Source organism: Coturnix japonica, chromosome Z, assembly GCF_054131305.1.
Source record: "Coturnix japonica strain WE chromosome Z, WE-NBRP24, whole genome shotgun sequence".
NCBI classification, from domain to species: Eukaryota; Metazoa; Chordata; class Aves; order Galliformes; family Phasianidae; genus Coturnix; species Coturnix japonica.
The window spans coordinates 5,525,190-5,541,239 of NC_140702.1; positions in this window are offsets into that span (position 1 = coordinate 5,525,190).

A 16,050-nucleotide genomic window follows, 5' to 3' on the forward strand; every position below is an offset into this window, starting at 1 on the left:
TGACAAATACAGTTGATTTAATTTGTTTAATTTTAAGAAATCCACAAGATTTGCAGTGGGTACTGGAACCAACTTCATTGGTAACTCGTTTTTAAAAGGTTCAATATAGTTTGGCATATTTGTTTGCAAAAATATGTGAACGCATAGCCATGGCAACAAAGTCATAAAAAGCAAGGAACTGGTCAAGAACAAAAAAAATAAAAGGGAATCGTAAAATCATTTTTTGTACCTTTCAAACTTCACCATTCCATGACCTTGAGCAAATTTACAAATAAAAATTTAAGTCCAGTAAAAAGAATTCTGCTTTCAGCAGACTTCTAATTTAGTTAGACAGGCTTGATACTTTAAATGCCTGAATAGGCATAACTGTCTTAACTAGTTTGTCTACTTTCTTAAACATGTAACAAAACCAGGGAAATTCTAGTCTTACTTATTTTCCAAGGTGAAAAACAGAAAAGTTCTGAGAGATGAATTATATTATGACAGCACTACTTTTATTAAAGTAGATTCACATGCTGCTGTCAGTCCCTCCCATGTCCTGCTGATAGCAATTACATTCCCTTCCAACATTCCCCCTCCTCCTCTCTCAGTCGTTATCAAATGTCTCCATCTTGTTTAAACAACAAGGTACTTAGCTTTTGTTTGATGTTGGGAATGTCAGGTTGCTGAAATTACAACCAGGAGTATATGAGTATGTGTATGGATATGTACTCAAAATCTTTAACTGAGGAATTATTCACCTAAGTTACTGAGATACAGCCAGTTATGGCAAAAGTTTTGCTTCACAGTTCTGACTTAATTAATAGTAATTGATCCAACAAACAAGAAATGACGCATGTTTTGAATGTTGTCTTGTTAGTATAATATGCTATCTAAAATATGTGGGTTTTTTTCCATGTCTATATCTCACAGACTAATTTAAATAATGTATTTCATTGTAGCAGGTAGCTAAATGCATGAAGATAAGGAAATGCCTGGATATCTCTGAGCACCGTGGAGTGTTTGATAGCTGCTCTGCAAAGTGAAGTGTTGTTTGACCTCCATTGTCCCTCATGTGAGACTGTGCAGATAGTCTTGTGAAAGGGAATGCAAGTCTGCTGCTAAGTAACGCTTAGTTGCAAAGCACCAGGAATTAATCAGTGGAGCAGGGGAGTAGAGTCCCCTTCTAAATTCCTTTTCTCCAACAAATCTCCTTCATCTTAAACAACCTTTTGAGCTGCTCATGACAAATGATCAACTGTCATAATAACTGTGCGATGAGAAGTTGAACACTATGGATACAAACAGAAAAAAAATATATATATACAACCTGGTCAGGAGAGCCAGGAGTTTTCCTTCTAACAGAGAAAATGCCTGATCTACACAGCAGAAACTAAGTTGACTTTACAATCACACATTAATTAAAACCCAGATTGTGTTTTATATGATTTCTCATATTTGAGTGTTGTTCTGTTTTTAAACAGTCTCCATTTTCAGTTAAAAGCAAATAAATGAGAAAACAGAGCACAGTTCAAAACAGGTTTTGTGGAGCTTTTTGGTTTGCAAGGATCATGAGATATAAAGGAAGCTCAAAAGATTACAACCAATCTTCAAAAGACTTTGAGGCCACAGCTTGATGTATGCACAATGAAAACATTTCTCAACAAAGGGGAACAGGGAAAAGGTGCACTAATCTGTTTCTTATACTCTTCCCCAAGTACTCTGTTGCACAGGAAAGACCATGATATTGGCTTGCTCTCACAGAGCTGTACTTTGTTGTTGTCATTTAGCCTCGTAAAATAAGTGGTGCATACATATTTATCAGTCTGCTCATAAATTCTCTGATGCTGCATATGCAGGGGTGTCACTTACAAGAGAAAAACAGAAAGGTTTTCTTCCCTCATACTTTGCTTTCTGCTCCCACTGGCTATTTTTAAAGAAATCAAATAGAACATCTTTCTACTGCTTAGTTGCTTATATTCAATTGCCTGCTTCCCTGAATGCTGATATTCAAACTACTGAACTGCCTGATTTTCTACTGGCTGCCTACAGTTGTGGATAATGCCCCTAGAAGATTATACTTCTGACAGCTACAAAGGGTATAACAGAGCTGATGTAAACATCAACAAAGTAGGCACAGACACATCTGGGTTCACAGTAGACCCAGTTTTTCTGGTGGACTTTTAAGGTAGGTGTGATCATAGTTGTGTTCTGAGTCAGATTCTTGTAAGAGGAAATGTGAAGGAACAGGGAGTTTTGGGATGATTAGAGAAGTATCTGCTTGGTCTCAGAAGTTGTCTACTCTTGTGTAGCTTCTTTTGTTTTCTGCTTTTCATCACTGTTTGAAATATAATTTTATTCTTGATGAACCTCTGTTGGAAGAATTTGTTCATGTGTTTTCTTCATCACTGTTTACCAGAACATTTCAGCCATTTCTTTAGGAAGAATCAGGGTTACTATCATGTAGAAGCTGTAAAGAAAAATGGAGCAAGATATTTCTAAAATACTGTAACACTGCTATTGAAGCTTCTCTTCTAAACACTATCTTCCTGACATATTTTTACTTACTAGCTGACAATTTAGCAAGATTTGGACAGGGTATGTGAAAGAAACAATAATCTTTACAACTCCTAGAAATCCTTCTTAAATGAGTATGAGATTACATGTGAAACCCAGCTGTGGTTTGGTAACTAGTGTGAGCTGTTTTTGAGAACTTCCCTCCACTCTGTACAGTCTACAGCAGTAGATGTTCAGCAAGTTAAAACTTACTGGCTGAGAAATCACTAAGCTGATATTAGAGAAGAGAGATGCCTTTCAGAAAGAGCTTAGTGTCATCTCCTCCTTCAAATAAAGGGGGGCCAAGGAGAGGTTCCCTTCAGTCCTGCTGGTGAGGAGAATCAATATGAGGAGGAAGGAGGGCATTAATAATACTAGCAAATAATTGGCTGAGGAGTGGTGTTAGTGACAGAATTTTATGCTCTGTGGCTATGGAATCTGTCTTCAGATCAGCATCTACCTGGGAAAGATGGGATTCGCATCAATAGGCATAGATATCTTTGCCAGGGGGGTGGCTGACCTGTTAAGGAGAGCATTAAAGTAGAAATGACAAGGGAGGGAGAGAGTCACCATCATCCCTGTGAGGGAGTGATTGACAAGGTCGACAAGCTGAAGGCCTGGAGTGATGTGATAGGCAGGGATCACAAAATCAACAAAACAGGGCTTAAGGAGAGTCACTGCCAGGAATTGCATTAAGCAAGACATGCCTACAAGGCACCATTATTTTAAGAAAAGCAGTCTCAGAGAAATCCGTATGCTGAAGTGCCCCCATGAAGTGTGTGTATGCTAATACATGCAGCATAGGAAATAACAATAATTAGTTAGAGAACTATGTACAGTTTGAGGGCTTTGTTGGGATCACAGAGTCATAGTGAGATGGTTACTATGGCTGGACTGTTGTTGCTGTGAAAAGATACAGACTGCTTAGGAAGGGCAGTCTGGGAAGATGAGAAGGATATATTGTCCTTTGTGTGAGAGAACATCTAGCCTACATGGAGCTCTCTCTGGGGATGGCTGAGGAGTCAATATAGAGTTTATGAGCGAGGATTAAAGAGAAGACAGGTAAGGGTGACATTGAAGTGGGTGTGTTCTATAAGCCAACAGACTGAGAAGAACAAATGAATGGAACTCTCTACAGACTGAAAAGAGCAGCCTCACTATCACACGTCCTGTGCTCATGGGATGTTTAAATGCACCAAATATCTACTATGAGAAAAACAAAGCAATGCATAAGCAATCTAGGAGAATCCTGGAATGCATCAAAGCAACTTCCAGACTCAATAGATAGTAAGGAGAAATGTTGTGCTGGGCCTCATACTAATCAAAAAGGAGGGGCTCCTTGTGGATGTGAAGGTCAAAGTCCATCTTGGCTGCAGTGATTAAGAACTGCAATTTAGAGAACCTGAACCTACATAATCCTGAGAGGACTGAGGAGAGCAAAAAGCAAGATTACAATGGTTTAACCCGGTAGGAGTTCAAATACCACACAGCTGTTTTCCCACTCCCCCCTTAAGTGGGATGGGGAAAAGAAATGGAAACAAGCTAGAACACATGGGTTAAGATAAAAGCGATTTACAAAGAAAGGGGAAATGGAAACAAAAATAAAATGATAGCTACACATATAGTTGCCACTGCATTATATATATATATACACATATATATACATATACATATATATATAATATATATCCACAGCGCAAATATTTTCCACCTTCTGATCAATGCCCAGCTAACAATACAGCTGTTTGCTGACCAGTGCCCCTCTGGCAACAGAGTGTCTCACCACCTGCTGACCAATGTCCGGCCACTTCTGAAACAGCAGCCACCCTCTAGCCAATAAGCCCATGCCTAATTCAGGCCAGCTGTTCTTGTTCTGCCCTGCCTGCTGCCATCACACTATAATGGCAGCTGCCCTCCTAGCACTGAGTGAATATCCATTTCTCAGAAACAGCCAAAACATCAGTGTGCTATTAATACTGTGTAAACTGACACCAGGACACAATACTACACTTTAGGAGAGCATCATTTTACAGATGACACTAAGCTGTGTGGTGTGGTTGTCACACTTACAGGACAGGATGCCATTCATAGACCACCTTGTGCAGAGAGCGCAGGAGTACCTCATGGTTCAACAAATTCAAGTGCAAGGCCTTGCAGTTAGGTCACAGGAACATCCACTGTCAGTACAAGCTAGGGGAAGTAAGAATAAAGCACAGCCCTGATGAAAAGGGCTTGGAGTTACTGGTGGATGGGAAGCTGGACATAGGCTAGCAGCATGCCCACACAGACCAGAAAGCCAGCCATGTCCTGAACTGTGGCAAAAGGAGGTTGAAGGACCTCTTATTTGTACTTGTGAGGTGAGATCTCACCTGGAGTACTGTATCCAGATATGCAGTTATCATTACAGAAGAGATGTAAACCTGTTAGTGTGCTCCCAGAGGGGAGGAACAAAAATGATCCAAGGGATGTAACACCTTCCCTGTGAGGACAGGCTGAGAGAGCTGGAGATATTCAGCCTAAAAAAGAGAAGGCTCCAGAGAGACCCGATAGCAACTTTACAATATCTGAAGGGGGGCTATAGAAAAGAAGGGGACAGACTCATTAGCAGGGTCTGTTGTGACAGAACAGTGGAAAATGATTTCAAATAAAAGAAGATAAGGTTTAGCTTGGATATAAGGAATAAGTTATCTTACAACAAGAGCGGTGAAACAATGGAACTGATTGCCCAGAGAGGTGGTGGATGCCCCATCCTTGGAGATATTCAGTGTCAGGCTGGACAAGGCTCTGAGCAACCTGATCAAGATGCAGATGTCCCTGTTTATTGCAGAGGAGTTGAACTAGATGAACTGTAAGGGTCCTTTCCAACTCAAATGGTTCTGTGATTGATTCCTAGGAAGGTGATGGAATAGCTATTTCAGGAAACCATTTCCAGGTACACAAAGAACAAGCAAATCATCAGGAGTAGTCAGCATGGATTCACCAAGGGAAAGTCATGCTTGACTAACTTGATAATATTCTGTGATGAAATAACCGAGGGCATGGTAGATGAGAGGAGAGCAGTTAAAGTTATCTTCCTGCACTTCAGTAAGGCTTCCAATACATGCTTATACAGAAGCTGTTGCAATATGGATTGGACAAGCAGACAGCAAGGTGTACTGAAACTCATTTGAACCAGACATCCAGAGAATGATGATCAGTGGCACAAAGCCTGTTTGGAGGCAGGTGAGTAGCACTGTACCCTAAAGGAATTGTATGTCCCGACCTATTTAGTATCATAATTAATGACCTGGATGATGGGGCAGTAGCTTTTCTCCTATGAGAGGAGTATGATAGAAATGGGACTGCTCAGCTTGGAGAAGAGAAGGTTTTGAAGGGATCTTGTCAATTGGGGAGGGAGGGTGTAAAGAGGACATGCTCTTCTCAGTAGTGCCAAGTACCAGGACAAGAGGCAGTGGGCACAAATTGGAGTGTGAGAGGTTCCCTCTGAACATCAGGAAATGGTTGTTTCATTGCACAGGTGACTGAGCACTGGTCTCCCCTCTTGGAAAACTTCATAAGCTGTCTGGATGTGATTCTGGTCAAGTGAGTCTGAAGTGATCCTGCCTGAACAGGGAATTTGACCAGATGACTTCTATAGGTCCTTACCAGTTTTAACAGTTCCATGACTGTGTGATTCTAAGAGCGCAGCAGACACAAATATTAAATTTCTCTTAGAAGGTACCTCAACTGCTATTTAGTGAAACAAATTTAGTAGAAATAGATGGTTGTAGCATCATACATACAAGTGATATGTGGCTATAATTTTGCAAGCACATATGGTGCTTGTGCTTTATGTGTGTATTTCTGGAAAGCAGCAATCACATGGTCAAACATTTGATAAAGATTTTTTCCATATATGGGTTGGTATTCATGTTGATGTGTTTTGAAATTCTGAACTCAAGATTAATATGTAAGATATTTTAAATAATTGATAATAACCTTAAATAATTAATCGTTGGAAAGATAGTTTTTCCCAGAGAGTGTGCATCTATTTACATTCCATAGTGCTTGAGGAAAGATGGTAGTTGCCTTTGAATTACTAGAATAATTACCTGTGACTCACAGGAAGTTCCGCTGAAACAAATGGCATTAAAATGTGTACCCCACCGATGTGGTGTTAATGAATAGCATGGAGCACCAATGTCCCAGAGAGTCAAAAATTGTACTTTAGGACATAAGCATTACAAGTGCACCTCTCCTTTTCTTTCACTGGAGCAGAGCTATCAGCGATGTGGGAGACTGCATGAAAAATGGGAGCCTCACCTTCTTCCTACCTCTCTTCAGTCTGGAAGTTCTTCTTGAAACAAGGAGCCTCTGCAGACTGCTGTTTTATTGAAGAAAGTGAGAAAATCTAGTTTTGCATAACCAGGAGGCTTTTATGACTTTGCTACTTTTGCAGTTTTTATTGATCCTACACCATCAGGTGTATGGGGGCTGCTCTGAAAGAATTGTTTTCTATTTTATGTTGGCCCACGATGTCAGAGGCAAACGTTGATGATATGACAATAGGGTTTGAACCTTCCCAATGATATTCCGTTACACTTTGTTGCTATGTGACAGATGGCAGCAGAGGGGCAGTCTGACAGAATGGCGTCTGACATGGAAGTGTGGATGAAGCAAAGATGTGAAATTGAATCCATCCATGCAGAAAAAAAAAGAAAAAAAAAATGATGCCTATTGACATTCATTGATGCTTATGGGGGCAGAACAATGGATGTGAGCATAGTGACGTGGTCGCTGTGCATGTCAGCAGAGACAACAGCAACATGAATGACGTTCCAGATGGCCATACACAGCTGTCACACCATAAAATAAACAGCATCTCAATCAGGTCATCTGCACAGATCAGCAGATAACAACCCAGGAACTGTGTACAAAGGTCAGTATTGGCTTCAATGCATTGGAAATGATGGCAATATTGGAGTATCACCAGATAGGTTTCTTGAATGTTCACACAGGAACAGAAAGAACACTGTATGCAAGTTTGTCAGGACCCCTTGTACCAACACAAGGCTGACGATGACAGTTTCCTGGGTTAATGTCATTAATGGTGCTGAGATGTGTTGTGATCACTATGAACCAGAAGCAAAATGGCTGTCCATAAAGTGGCAACATTTGAATTACCCACTGAAGAGGAAGTTCAAGATGCAGCCCTCAGCAGGTGGAGTGATGTGTACCTATCTTTTGGATAGGAAAGTTGCAATCCTTTTAGACAAACTGAGCAGTACATATTGACTGGCTAAGCTGAAGGCTCAATATTCCAGAGTGAGACCATAGAAGACAATCTTTCTCTTGCAACATGTTAATGCCAGGCCTCACATCAGTTTGAAGATTGTTGGGTACATTACAAATCTTATCTGGACTGTCTTACTACACCGATCATACAGTCTGGATTTGGCATCTTCTGACTTCCATCTATTTGGGCTGATGTATGATGGATTGGGCTGCAGTACTGTCCTAGCACTGACAAAGCAGAGCAGCTTTGAGACAGTTGTCAAATCCATTGTTGCAGACTATTACAAATGCTGAATGTAGGTTCTTTTTCATCAGAGGTGAAAATGCATAGCTAGTGGTGGTGACTGTACTGAAAAATAGTGTTTTGTATCTGAGTATATCGAATTTTCTCTATCAAACAGTATCATTGTGATCTTTGTACCTGTTGTAGTTTCCATGGAAATAAATAGGAGGCATTATTTTCATTGCAACCCAAATACTAACAAAATCTGCACATTATTAGAGTCAGAATTAAGATTTCAATGTTCTGAGCATGCATATATTATATAAATACATAAATCACAAATGTTGTTATTTGTTACCTATTCTCTAAGGGTATTCTGAGGCACACAAAAATGTTACCCAGAATTTTACCCATGAGATACGAAAATTGAGCAGTATTCTCTCAGGCTCGTTTTTCTTCCGCTGAGTCATTTTATTACCACAGCTGTTAAACTTAATTGTCTTCTTCCCTTGTTGTTTACTATTTGCAGAAACAGATACAAATTAGGTCATATATACTTAGAAGTGCTTCCAGAAAAAGTGTTGGAGATTCTCACTGTGCCATCCATGCTCTAATATTTCCCTTACATTATTGATGTTTTCCTTCTTTCAAGAATCCTTATCAAGCATACTTCACTAAGAAATAATTTAAAATGCCAAGAAAGTATCACATTTTCTGCTGTAGTAAAGCCTAGAAGAATTTAGAATTTTCTCATCTTTATTTCTTCTCATTGTTCTAAAATATCTTTTTTTGTATCACCTATACTCTCAAGAATTATAGGGAGTTTATGTATGTGCTAGAAGTAGTTATTTTTGACTGGAGGGTGATACTTTGTTGCTGATGGTGTTTTGTTTAGTTTTGTTTTTATAGTGGTTTGATATGTGCTGGCAAGGACATTGAATAAAATGAGCCAAAATTGCAAAGCAAATGAAAAGTATAGTTAACGTTCATAATCTCAAAATAAACCAAATGTAACGAGGCAGTGTGAAGTTAATTGTTTCACATATTTGTGTTATCCTTTTCTTGTTGAATGATCGCTCCATTCTAAAGAGCTAGTTTCAAAATTAATCCCATCTTATGAAAATATTTTTTCTTACATTTCCCATAATTTGGAGCATTCACTCCTGTATGATGAATACATGATTATAATCTACCATAGACTTAAATATAGAGTAGAATACTACAAGAATTTGCTATACCAGTTGACTTAACATCAGTCTAATACATATATGGTTTGTTTCTTTTACCATTTGTTTTTTATAGAGCTGAAGATAACCACTTAAATGATCAGCTGCATTTTTCACTTCAAACAAGCTGGATTCTTTACAGTGACAGTAACATCTGTGTTGAAGGCACTGGACCTTGACTGTTGACCTAGTATAATAGGTATGTTTTTAATCACAAATTACTCATCTTTCCCAGCTGAATGGACTCCAAACCAATGCACCAATATTTTCCTCAATAAGGCCTGAATTGGTTGTACCTCACTTTGTGCATGATGCTCCAAACAAGTAAGTCATCTGATTTTGTCCCCCCTGTAAGTTGTAACTGAATCTTCTCTGTCCACACAAACTAGAAATCCAAATGTTCTTTTGGTTATTAGAACAATTACAGAGGAAACCTGGAAGGCTGCCAAATTCCTCGTAATTGAAAAGGGAGGGGAACCTTTCCTAACTCATATGGGCAGTGGAAGGTAACTTCCATGCCCTTTGGCTATAAATTTTTGTGAAATTGTTTCACAGGGAGAAAGGTGAGAGTGGGGGGGAAAAGGCGGCCCATGTAGTTTATAAGAATTCTTTTGAAGTCAGAGAATGATAGCCTCTATTATATGATACCCCAGCACTCATGCCCCTGGTGAAAATGATCTTATGATGCAGGATACAGTTTCTGCAGGGTCTGTTGGTTGCAATTCACAACAGTCTGGAAACACCCTATAAATCCTGTCATTAAAACCAGCTGGGACTTATTAGGAGAGCAATTGAGAAGGAGAATTCCCCTACAATAAGGATAAAGGAGGAATTGTCAGGATTTCCTACAGTTACTTCCTACCTAAACTTGCACAAATCCTCTCCACCACCTCTCTTTTCCATTTCTCATTTTGTTGATACTGAAAATTGGACCAGAAAAAGGGAAAAAGAACTAATAATAATAACAAGGGATTGAGTAGATAAAATGCTTTAGACACCCTATCTCTTCTTTTTCTGTCTAAAGTTGGTCAATGCCTAAGTAAATTACTACAAGTGAATTAGTATAAAAATAAGAGCTAAATGTAAAGGCATGTGCCTATAAATTAAATATGTCCAAGCTAGTATTTGTTACAGACAGCTTGAAAAGTCAGACCTTCCTGTTATTTTCAAGTTGGTGTACATGCTCCAAAAAAAGAACATTTTGGGTCAATATATATTTACAAACAAGTTTAAGACTTGTTTTATGAACATGTATAATCTACAGATTATACCTGCTGTTCACAAACAGAGATGGGCTGGTGGGAGATATGGAGGTTGGGAGCTGTCTTGGACAATCTGATTGTGAAACGGTAGATTCACAATTCTTGGTGAAGTCAAGCCAGGGGTGTGGGAGGGTGCAGAAAAGCTTCTGCCTTGGAGGTCAACCAGGAGAATATGTATCAAATGAACAATTTCATTGCTGGCTAAGTAGATGCTTTCTAAAAAGAAAATATCTTTAAAAAAAAAAAAAAAAAAGATTCTTAAAGATCTGATGTGCATTTGTGAAATATGGCATTACTATACAGAATACTGGAACAGAGAAAAGAAAACCCACACAAGCACACAGGATTAAACATGATATCTAGCAGATTTTAATACTATTGCTATGAACAGCAAAGCACTTCTGACTTTCACTAAACTGAAATTTTCAGCCAAAGCAGAAAACTCAGTTTTTTTAGTTAGCCTTTTCCCTCATGGCCTATTTTGTTTGGAAGGAAATTCTGCCTTCTGTAGTGTGGAGCGGATGTGTTCAGGGGGGTTACAACTGAAGCAATTAATGTCAATCAGCAGTTCTGGCATAACTAGGAGAGGTGTGATGGGACCTCATTGCTCTGCAGGGATGACTGGAGAGTGGCTCCGAAGCTTCTTTATGTGAGAACAGACATGCATATATAAAGCTTTTCTTGACACATTTACAGTCAGACCCTCAAAGTGAAGCCCGGCTGGTCCAAAATGAAGTTGCTGCCCTGTAACTGTTGAGTAAGAGCAGACAGATGTATGTTCAGAGATAAGTATGCTGGTGACATAAAAAATAATAATAAAAAAAAAAAAAAAAAAAATACCTGTCAGTGCTACGAAGGTGATCTCACAAATGTTATTACTCGTTACCTGTGGACATGGCTACAATTCTGGTGGGGGAAAAAAAAAATAAAAAATAAGTCTATCAGAGTGATATTCTTAAACTGCTGTAGACACTGGATAATCATCTCTAAAAATACAAGTTTGTTCAGTTGTAAATACGAGTTGGGCCATGGATGCTTTGTTCCAAGTGAAATACCTAGGCAGATTGTCTGCAGTTACACAGGGAATTGATTTTTTGATTGGTGTGGTGAAGGAAAGCCTAGAGTGAACTGAGAAGAAAAATTACCATCTGGAGACTGAACATTCTATCAGATAAGTGGAGAGTTATTGAGATACAGGGAGAACACTTGCAAATTTACCCTCATTGGAAATCTCACTGAATAGCTAAATTTTCTCTGCTCCTGTTCAAATGTGCTGAGTAGTTTGCTATTGTAGAGGTCCACAAAAGGATTGGAAATAGCATTAAAAGTTCTCTTTGTTCTTAGTTTGTTCCTAATGTTGAAAATAAACAGTACTTTTCTTTGAAAAGGCTGATTAATCACAAGGGTTAAAGTAAGATACTATGTCCTGAATAAAGAAATTGTCCAAGGAGTAGGCAAGTAGGAGGTTTCAAAGAAGAGCTTGAAAATCCTTATCATAAAGATAAGGAAGGGTCAAAACTGTAATTGGGGCAGAGTGGGAGCAGCTACAGCTTACTGATAGGACTTAGTGTAAAATGAGAACTTGGATTCACAAAAGTCAGAATTCATTTTCACTTTTCCTTGTTAGGGGACTTTTTTTTCAGTAACAGGAAAAGTGTAAAAATGCATGCCTGTGCTGCGTAGGCAATTGATTGTAACTTTAAACACTTGACATAGAAGGCGTTGCCTATGTTCCCTCTGAAACACGAAGAGTAATACTGCTGAGCCTGTAAGTTTCTGCAATCAGTTTTGAGTAATTGTCATTTTCTGGCATAAGTTTCACCAAAAGACTTCATCTGGGATAAGCTGTGGCCTCAAGAAGCCATGCTACTTCTCATGTGAGCCCTGTGAGCGGAAGAAGAGACCCTCACTCTTGCTGAGAGAACTAACATAGGTCTGATATTGTATGTGCTTATAAATATGCAGAAGGCAAAACTTTGCCCTCTCTATGAAACTGAAAATAAGCCCCCTTTCCTTGAAATCTATTTACAGTCCTTACACAAATAACAGCAGGCCTGTTCACTTGAAGATGAGTAATATTTATGTACTATAAATTACACATCTGTGAAAATAAAGGGATTTGTTAGTTCTCATTCAACAGCAGGAAAAGTTTCATTCATTTATTAATAGAATTAGTTTTAAAGAATATAAATGCTCTGAATTGACTTCATCCTTCTTACCTTTGATATATTTGGGGGAATGAAGTAATGAACTATGAATCTTTTAGATATCTTTAATTTTGCTCTAGGAATGCCTCTCCTCCTCATAAACTAGTGTTAATGTGCATTAGGCACAAATACTGCCCTGTTTATTTCAGCTTATATTACTGTCATCTTTCACTACACAATGTTCAGATTTTTTACTTTTCAGCCATTTCTCTTTCAGTCAGTTCTGCCTTTTTCATCATCCACAATGTTTGCTCTCAAATCAACAATCGTGTTGATTTATTGGCAACCATCGTTCACAGTAAATTTCATCCCAGGGTAACATTATCTGAAGCATATGTACTGAATGACTGAGAAGGAGTTGTCACAGATTATTCAAGACCACTCTTTACAAAACCAGCATACATCACAAAAAGAGCAAACAGAAAAAGACCAAAATTATTAGCGTGCTGAAATCACTAGAATCCTCTGTAAATTGTTTTCTTTACTGAACAGAATGTCTTCAGGATGAGTCAGGGTCAAAGGTAATCTTTACAGTTGTTCTTTCCAATGTTCATTCAATTCAACTCTGCTTTTCCATGTGCTTGCACAATTTATCTGTCTGTCTTTAACTGATAATTGAAACACCTAGTATGGATTAAGTCCCATTTATGTTTCAGCCTCACCACTACTCTAGAATTTCCCTAAGCTTCAGATTTTCATGTATTCTTTTTAAACATAGTTACATTTACATACTCTTTCAAATAAGGTTGATGAGTTTTTTAACCTTTATCAGAATGATTATTTTTATTTTTTAAATGTGTTATGCTTAATAACTGGATTTTGCTCCTCTACTGTTTTCTGACTGATTTTACCAAGAGATGTATGAGAGGGTTACTACAGTGTCAGCTTGTTTTGAAAACCAAGCAACCTTTCTTCCAACCACGCTGGAGTTACACATGTGGAATTTAAACAAAAGCATTTCCAGCAGCTAGATAAGCAAAAGTCTCTCTGAGAAAGATGGAAGACTCATAGCAATTCCTCTGCCAGAATGCAATGCAAAATGGGAGCTATCATCTAGAAAGTGACAAAGCCATTTCTAGTCCCTGTAATTTTGCACTCTATCTTTCACTGAACAAATATGCTGTTAAAGGTGTTGGCCTGTAAACCAAACATAGAAAAATGTTGCACTGGTGTCAGAGCGGAACTATTAACTCGTGTTTGAGATATAATTACTAAACTTTTTGTATAAGGAGTGAGCCTTCCTAGAAATTCTCTTGTCGGTAGATTACAAAAACTGTAAAACTGCTTCTTTTTCAAAAGTTCTACAAACAAAAAAGATGTGAGGCAGCCCAGAGAGCTGAGGAAGATTTACCCAGTGTTGATTCAGTCAGTGGACAAGAAGAGATAAAACATAAATATTGACAGCTCCCAATCCAGTGAACAAATCTCTTGGCTACATCTCCAAATATGAGATGACATTGAGTTACATCAAAGATTACATGAAATTTCTCTGTAAGCTTCTTTTATACATTCATTCCCCTAGAAATCTGCTTCTTGATAGAAGACTCTTTACGATTGCTTTCTTAATATCACTTTTCTCTTTCACTCATTTTCTTGCTATGCTTTTTATTAAACAAAATGCTACACGCAGCCAGACTATGAGATGTGCAGCCCACATATAATTTCTTTTAAAGCTAACTGCTCTCACACTTCCTCCTATCTATTGGTCAAAACATATATAGTTTCGATCTGATTATGGCTCTACTCAAATTTTTATGTGGGGTTAATTTGGATTTTCCAGCTCAGTCAACGTCATCTGAACCACTTGATGACGTTAGCAGTGTCAGACAGTGGAAATGAAGTCTCCAGGGGATACCAATTGACATTTCAACACTTGGACTGCTGAAGAAAAAAAAAAAAAAAAAAAAAAAAAAAGAAAGAAGGAAAAAGTAAAACATTATGGGGGGTATGGGGGGGAAAGAAATGTTAGAAGTATTGAAAGTTGAAAGCACAGCAACAAAAGGAGACATTTGCAAATGGAAAGTGAGTGTCTATTTTACTTATGCATCTCTTTACAGAACAAATGTAGGCTGACCTTAGAAACTTCCAGCCCTCCAAAAATACCACCTTCTGTTTCCAGGAGTCATACATGTCTCAGCCATATTTTATGAAGAGTGACTGAGAGCAAAGAAAGGTGCAAACAAGCTCTGGAAACAAGGGCATGTCTCCTGGGAAGAATACAGGGATGCTGTCTGTACTTGTAGACATGGGATCAGGAAAGCCAAGGTGAAGGTAGAACTGAATGTGGTGAGGGATGTGAAGAACAATATGAAGACATTCTACAGGTACATTCGCCAGAAGAGACATGCCAAAAAGGGTGTACCTCCTTTGGTAAAAAGAGAGCTGGCTTCAATGGATGAAGAGAAAGCTGATGTACTGAATAAGTTCTTCACAGGCAGCCAGGATTCTAATATTTCTCATGTCCCTGAATCCTGTATCCCCAAACCTCTATGAGGGGACCAGGGGAGTAAATCCCCACCCACTGTAAGGGCAGAGCAAGTCTGAGACCACCTCATGAGACTGACTGCATACAAGTCTATGGAACTGAATGGAATGCATCCCAGGGTTCAGAAGGAGCTGGATGAGGTGGTTCCTGAGCCGTTCTCCATCGCACTTGAAATGTTGTGGCTGTCAGGTGAGATCCCAGATGACTGGAGGAAGGGTCACGTCACTCACATTTACATGAAAGGGATCAGGGAGGACCTGGGAATCTACAGGCCAGTAAGTCTCACTTCTGTGCCTGGGAAGATCATGGAACAGATCCTCCTGGATGACATGCTTGATCACACAAGTGATAAGTGTGTGATCTGAGACAGCCAGCATGGCTTCACCAGGTCATGTTTAACCAATCTGGTGGCCTTCTATGATGGAGTGACAGCATTGGTGGACAAGGGGAAGGTGACTGGTGTCATTTACGTGAACTTGAGCAAGGCCTTTGACATGGTCCCATACCACATCCTTCGAAAGTGTAGATAACAGCAGGACAAGGGGAAATGGTATTAACTTGAAGGAGGGAAGATTTAGGTTGGATGTCAGAGGGACATTCCTTACTATGAGAGTAGTAAGGAGCTGGAACAGCTGCCCAGAGACCTTGTGGATGACCCATCCATCCCTGGAGGTTGGTTCAAGGCCAGGCTGGATGGGACCTTCCAACCCGGGCCATTCTGAGATTCTCTGATTCTGTGATATAAAGTGGAATTAAGGTTGTTTTCTTCTGGTTTGAATAACAAGATGTAGAGCTCCCTTAAAATTATAACTCTTCTATGAGATTTTTAGTGAAAATA